We start from the raw sequence: 7,758 nt of genomic DNA on the forward strand, positions 1-7,758 counted from the left end.
TTGAAAAGGAGTGTTGAGAGGACTCTACAGTGTAAGAGGGTTGTTAAGGTGAAGGCTATATCCTCCTTGTTTCAAAATTCAGCATTTTTAGTCATCGACAAACACTTGTTTCTTCACCTCATTTCACCAAGAGAGTAGACCGCTCATGGCCTCCATTACCTACATCTATTCCCGCCATTATATCATAAAAAACTTGGATGGCAATAGGCTACAGCCCGGCCTCTCATGGGCCAGGGGAAGAGAGGTAGAAAAAGAGAGAAAGTGCGGGGTCGTGGAGGGAGGGAGCAAGTAAGGAGTGATGGCTAAGGAGGCATACAAGAGAGGGGGAGTGTGCCAGTTGGTGTAGGGGATGAGAACTGCTGGCCGCTCAACAGTAGCATTCTTTCACACATAGCTGGAAGTAATCAGCGATCAGGGCCAGAGAAAAATTCATAGCTCAGTCTGTTTGCTTTGGCCACACCTCTCCTCTCTTCTTTCTCTCCCTTCCCCTCGACATGGGCTGAGGCCCTGAGCGCACCCCAATCTTCCACCTCCCCATTCTCTTCTCCCTTTCTCAGCCTCCCATCCCAGCCAAACCACTAAGAATGATCTCAACATTGTTGCCTAATCCGAGTTCACCTGATACTCACGTTTCCATTCTCTCCAGTGGAAGGAGAGAGCGAGACAGAGAAAGAATAGAAACCTAGAGCTAGAAAGAGGGGGAGAGAGCATGACTGACGAATACACTTTGCACATGATTTGTTGGGTGATTAGAGAGTGGAGAGAGTATAGTGGGAGCACAGAGACTTTGATCAGTGTTGAGTTCTCTACCACACGTACATATTACCTAAATTACCTCGACTAACCGGTGCCCCCACACATTGACTCTGTACCGTTACCCCCTGTATATAGCCTCGCTTGTTATTTTACTGCTGCTGTTGAATTATTTGTTACTTTTATTTTCTATTTTCTACTTATCTATTTGTTACTTAACACTTATTATTATTTTCTTAACTTCTTAAAGCATCGTTGGTTAAGGGCTTGTAAGTTAAGCATTTCACTGTTGTAATCGGCGCATGTGACAAATAAAATTTGATTTGAGTACAACACACGTTGATGAAACAGATGCTGGAGGTGAACGCTTCCTAAATGGTGGATGGTGTCGAGGACAACTTCCAACTGAATTTAAATAGCCTTATTGCTACTGTAAAAACAGCTGCCAACACTGTCAACGCATTTTGGACATACAGTTTATATGTTGGAATGAAAGCATGCACGGATGTGAAGTAATAAACTGGGATTTTCTTTTGCAGTGAGATACATTTTGGTTTGGTGTTCGTGTGTGTTGGGGGACCATGTTACATTGTGTAGCTGGTTCAACTGAGCAGCTATCATTTTTAATTCCTTATTCATGTCTAAGAAGTTGCTGATTTGTTATAGCCTATATCAGGTAAACCACAAATATATAATAAAAGTAATTCAAATAATGTTAATTTTAAAAGTTTGTGGTTACAATTTCAAAAATCATAATTCAAAGTACCTTATTCATTCTTCCTCCAAAAACAATCGTTATATATCGGAATCAGAATCAACTTATGTCTCCCACACACATACTATGTTCTTTGCAGCTGCTACTACTAACGTCTTATTTAATGACATCCAATGACCAATATCATCTCCTCCTATCAAAACTCTTATCTCACTTCCTCTAACTCCCATCTTAAGTGGCCTCTTAGCGCATACAGTAAGTGGAGGGGTGAAGGAATGTGAGTGTGTTTGTTTTCAAATTGGCTCTCATATGTGGCAGTGATGAGTACAGACTATTAGTCAGTGAGGAAATACACAGCTGTGCAACAAGCTGAAATATGCTTATCAATAACTTTTCCAAAAGGTGACTGCTGATGTTGACAGTTGTTTAATTTATAGCCAGGGCTATACAAGAAACGTTAATAATTTCCATAACTCTCATTATGTTTGGCACCTAAGTGTTACTACTGCTCACTCATGATATTCCTGTGTTTTTACCCTGGCCTGCAGCCCTATACTAGTGAAGGCAGCCCAACATCCGGACTACCTTAAGCACAACGCTGAGAGAGAGGCTGCTGGGCGGAAGAAGGGAGGAATAGCTAACCGCTTCCTCCCACTAACCATCAATGAAGCGATGCGTTCTACGGAGCAGAACTACTGAGCAAACAGAATAGCTCCCTCCGTCCCCACACATGTTCAACACATTTCCCAGCACAAAACGATAATGGTGTATAAAAAAAAACGAGCGAGCACAAGATTGACCTAACAATTCCTGTTCTCTCTACAGAAACGATACTAATCTGACTCCAGTGTTAGTTATAGACTATAGGGGTGGAGGCAGAGCATGCTCCCATATCCTATCATAGACAGACAGACGAGGCTGAAGTGTTAAGAGTGGACACTGTACTAGTGCAGAGGGAGTGGTTATAAGCACACTCAACTATCACATGTTCTCTTTTGAAGGGAACTACACAGCTGTTGAGTACACTACGCAAGCACAACGGACAGTATCCAAGCAAAAACATTTTTTTTTATTGACACTTAATTTTTTAAAAACGGTATTATGTCCAAGAGGTTGTGAGGAGGTGGTCCACAGCCCACTCAGCACGTTAATATCCTTTTCGCACTATAATACCGACCAAACCGTGTTGGCTCGCTTTTCCAGCTTTGTTCCAGAAACTATGGGCAATGCTCTACCAGGCCAGCGCAGTACAGTTTGGTTTGGCTCAGTTTAAATCAGCTCAATAGTGTGAACGTGTTATTAACGTGTTAATAACATATGGTTAATGTGTCTGTTTAGTGGTGTGGGGCTGACTGGTCACTGCCCACTAGCATCTAGACTGTCCGGGAGCAGCTTGGTGAGGATCCGGGAGCAGCTTGGTGAGGATCCAGGAGCGCAGTAGCTCAATCTCTGGCTGGAAGAGCTGGTGCTGGAGACCTTGGAACGAGTGGAAGGTGGTCGTCATCCCAGCCTTCTTCAGCACTGCCGTAGTTTCTCCTCCCCACTTATGGAACACCAACTCGTCTCCTGTCCCATGGCCCTGGAACAGCTCTGGGAGGGGGCTCCCCGCCCCTGCCCTCTCCTCCACAGCCTAGCAGGGGGAGAAGAGTCAGTCAGATACTTCTAGACTGCTTACTAGCACACACTATAGGTCCAATACCGCTGTCAGAACCAAGTGCAGCCAACTCCAGATAAATGCAAGGTCTTGGGACTGACATGGAGCATCTTTGAATTGGGACACTGTATTTCAATATACCAATATTTCTCTACCACTGTCTGTCGTTCAAAGGACAGTTTACTAGATAGTTGTAGATTTCTGGCGCTCTAGTTAAGATTTAGAATATTGTCTGGACAGGACATTATGCCCAGTGAGAGCCTCCCTTACCTGATATACTACAGTCCTTGTTGAGAAAGCTGGACAGAGCAAAGACTCCTGCTACGCCACGGTGATAACGGCACACTAGGTGGAGGGCCATAGCTCCGCCCATAGAGAAACCCCCTTTGGACGAGGAACAAGACAAAACAGAACATGTCATTGTACTGGGTCCATTAGGTCTCTTTCTGCAGGTATTCACTGAAAATGTGTATTGAATATTGTATCCCAAGTGCTTTTCACGGGAAGATCACATTTTTCAACGGTGCATATTGGGAATAATATAATGTAGCGACATAATAAATATATTCATTTATTATTATGTATGAGTAACAGTAGCTTAAGCCATCCTGGCAGTTTAAGCGGTCCGAAGTGGAAAATACTCTGCCTTTGACTGCGAAAGAAAAGAAAAAACATTCCTTAGTTCCACATCATCAGCTTCTTCGCTCCTCAGGAGTCGGCATCCGTTCACGAGCCCGTCCTTAATCTCACACATCTGGGTACATCTGGGCACACAGCGTACATCTGGGAAAGTGTGCAAGTACCCATCATCCTGTCAGAGGGGGAAGGGAAGAACGGAGATATGAGGGGAAGGGGGAGTTCACACGCTTTGCCCAATGAATAAAACATTTATCCATGAGATTCTCGGTTTCTTTCTTTACTTCACCGGCTACACTCGTTGAAAAAAATGTGTTATCTAGAACATAAAAGGGTTCTTTAGCTGTCCCCATAGGATAACCCTTTGTAGAAGCCTTTCTGGTACTAGGTAGAACAATTTTGGGACCAGGCCGAGCCTTCTCCTATGGGGACAGCTGAATAACCTTTTTTTCTAAGAGTGTGTACTTTGAGACCGTCTTTCTGGTACACTCTCAATTTCTCATTCCAATCCACGATAACAAACCTCAATCATACGTTCACATTCTAATGTCTCCTTCTTTCTTAAACCCCTCCGTCGTGCTGTTTGGTACAGTGCTGCTGTGTGTTTTCGGTGTGTGTGCGAGCCTATATGTGTGAAATCCCGACTGTGGTGATAGCTTCTCTTTCCTGAGATTTCCCAGCAAATCTGTGCTTTTCTTAAAGAGTGAAAAACATAAACCCAAAAGCCTGCGGCAGTGGATTTTCCTTGAAAAACTTTTTTTCCACGGAAAGATCTGGCGCTTGTCAGTCCGTCAGCCCTGCAAGTGGACTCCGGGTACAGACCACTTCGTTTCTCCAGTATGCCGAGTGACTCCAATGGGTATTTATAGTTAATGACAAAATGTTATGATTTAGAAAGATAATATTTCAGCAGTCTCTCAGGAACATGTGTTTTTCGAATCACTTTCTCTGGGAGTGGAGTTCAGGGGCTTTTCTGGCGTTCCACACTGGGCCTTTCACACAAACTTTTTTTCTACTCACAACTATTTCTGTAAATGTATATATTTCAGGGCTTGTAGGTTAACCCTTTTCCCACTGTTCCCATCGGTTTCCCCTTTCATGGACGGCTATCATTCGTTCTCTTACAAAGACATAAAACGTTGCGATGCCCCCCCCACACATATTTCCCGTGGGAACTCTTACCTAGGTTCTAAAATAGTGTTTATGGCACTTGATCTGAGCGGTTTTATGTCATTGTTATTTACACGCGAACCTGATAACCAAAATATTTGGGGAAAAGGATTTGCAGAACCTGAGAATCACTCCGGAAATACTTTTACGGTTCATAATTGGCAGCGTATAAAAGGATAAAGAAACCTGATAACTTGCATTCTTCATTTTATATCATGACAGAGGGAGTTGAGAACACCAAGGCCGAGAGAGAGAGAGAGTGATATGTGTGGAGAGCGAGATCAAGCAAATGGGCAAGTGGAGGGGTGCATAACAGACACATTCAGGGGGGTCATGGAGTTAGGATGTCATGATGAAGGCAACGAGTGAGGGAGAAAGCATACAGCCAAATCTGACATACTGCCAGAAAGAGACAGGGAAATAAAACAGGCTAAGTAAGACAGCTCTAGTAGCAGCAGAAGTAGTGTGTGTGTGTGTGTGTGTGTGTGTGTGTGTGAGTGTGAGAGACACAGTACCTATGATCATCCTGTGTTTAGGTACTCCTGCCCTGACCTCCGCCTGTATGCCCGCTCCCAGGGAGTTGGCCAATGGCGTCTATAGACTCCAAGTGCTCCAGACAGTCCCGTGAGATTTTGTAGCGGTCAAACCACACATTGGACAGAACCCCCCGCATGGGTGTGTATGGCCTGAGGGGTCAACAGAAAACAGAACAAGATTCAAAGTTTGGTTATGTAACAAGGAAAGGTTGGGGCAGTGAGGGTCAACTGGGAAGATGAGAAGATTTACCGCTTTCCACAATATCGTGCTGACCCCCACACTGGCATGGAAATGGTCTACTCACATGGTCCATTCAACTCGGCACGGTAGTGTGAAAAGGGTATTAGGCTATGTAGCCTATTTAAATTGCTGTTCAGGGCCCATATTCATAAAGCATCAGTGTAGCATTGCTGATCTAGGATATATAATCGTAATCATTATTATCTAAAAGGCTAAACTGATCCTAGATCAACTCTGAGATGCTTTATGAATACATGCCCAGATGCTCTACTTGTCTGGGTTAGTTAAGTTATTTTAAAGATGACAGTCGAAGGGCTTTGTCTGTGTGTTGAGGGGGTGGGTATAATTTGTGGAATGTTGCAACAGGGACCTGTTTCAAAAACTTTGTAAAGTACAAGGTTGCCAACAAACAAAGCATACAAAGTAGCATGATCAATTCACCTAGTTAAGTAGCTGCCGAATAGCCATCAACTCACCATGTATTCTTAATGTTTAGGCTACCAGAGTGAGGACAGACATTTTGAAAAACGTAATGAAATAGCCCGCTCCCTACCCTGTATCTTATTCTGCCACTATACAACTTTGTATACGTTGTTTGTTGGCAACCTTATCTACAAAGTTTTTGGAACAGATTCCTGTTGGAACGTTCCACAAATTATACCCACCCGTGTTGAGGGGTTTCAGCAGCTTGACTGCAGGACTGTATAGGGCATTTACCTGGCTAGGGCTGTGGGATATACCACTCTGATGTGGGGGGAAAGCCAGGTCTGGTAACGAAACCTCTTTGACCCATGCTCGCACTCACTGTCCAGTGGCTCCTGCATGGCAAAAGTGAACAGTTAACCAATATAACTGACTCACCAGTCACTAGGCTTACAGAGCAGAATAATGGTGTCACTAACATCCCTTTCACATGTTGCTGACTGTTGTTGGCATAAACCGTATTTTGAATAATATTGGTGATGCCACAATTATATTTTTTGTTGTTGAGTTGCTCACATTTTTTTTCGAAGAAAAGGATTTTACTATAATATTTGTTTTTAAATATTTGATAGATTATTTTATTTAACATTCATTTTATCTGGGAGATATCAGATAAAAACATAGCATTCTGTTTTTTTCTCGTGATCAAGGCCAAACATTAAGTATCCGTAGAATAACATTTCCCAATTCTGACCACTCAATTGAATTTATCTACGTAGCTACTGTTATCTACTGTATTAATTTGCCACAGTAGGCCATATCATAACTCAGAGTTGCGTTGAAGCCACGTCGTTTGTAGAGTTATGAAGTTCAAAGACAGCCCTGTCTGTCCATCACAGTACAAAAGCTATCAGTATCTCATTTGAATGTACTCTGGCTTTGCTACAGGCTAGGCTATAGGTAGGTAACCTACTAAAACTCCCAGTTATTATGAGGCTAGTTCAGCGTAGTTACTGTTGAATAAATGTCACTAAACATAGAGAGCATTGCAAAATGTAAACACCTGAGCCGTGTAAGAAGATGACTGATGCAGAGTCTTTCCACGTTGGAGATGCAACACACTTGTGTAGAAGTTTGCTGCTCCGTACGGCAGCCATGACTTCTGTTAGTGTCGCGCGAGACTACAGAGCAGACAGACAGACAGACATCTGTGATTGGATAGACGCAGAGCACAGATTACCAAAACCTAAACTCCCGATAGGTTGTTCGACTGCAAGTTTTGCTCCATCATGATGATACAAAGACTAGGGAATGTACGCTGCATGCGCGCACGCTCCAATGCGAACAGGTATTTGCTACATTATTTTAGTTTTGCCCTGAAGGCAACATTTGATAAATTACTACAATACATTTTCACTTCCCCTATGTAGGCTAATCTTGTCAGAATTAATGGTCAAGGACCAATTTCCCCCTGATGCTATTTAGAGCCACAAAAGTGTTGAGCTTACGTAGCCCCACAAAAACGGATAAAGCACTGCTTGGTCCAGTGTTTCAGTGTGCTCTATCATGTGTGCAGTGATTTAATGGAATGTCTGGATCTACAAATCAGTTTAAACACATTCTAAGGTCT

At 43.2% G+C, this 7,758-nt stretch overlaps 1 pseudogene; it reads right to left on the reverse strand.

The window, feature by feature from the left end:
• Positions 1 to 1,878: 1,878 nt before the first annotated feature.
• On the reverse strand, positions 1,879 to 7,326 carry LOC110490133 (annotated as a pseudogene).
• Positions 7,327 to 7,758: the final 432 nt, after the last annotated feature.

The sequence above is a fragment of the Oncorhynchus mykiss genome, chromosome 2 (assembly GCF_013265735.2).
Source record: "Oncorhynchus mykiss isolate Arlee chromosome 2, USDA_OmykA_1.1, whole genome shotgun sequence".
NCBI classification, from domain to species: Eukaryota; Metazoa; Chordata; class Actinopteri; order Salmoniformes; family Salmonidae; genus Oncorhynchus; species Oncorhynchus mykiss.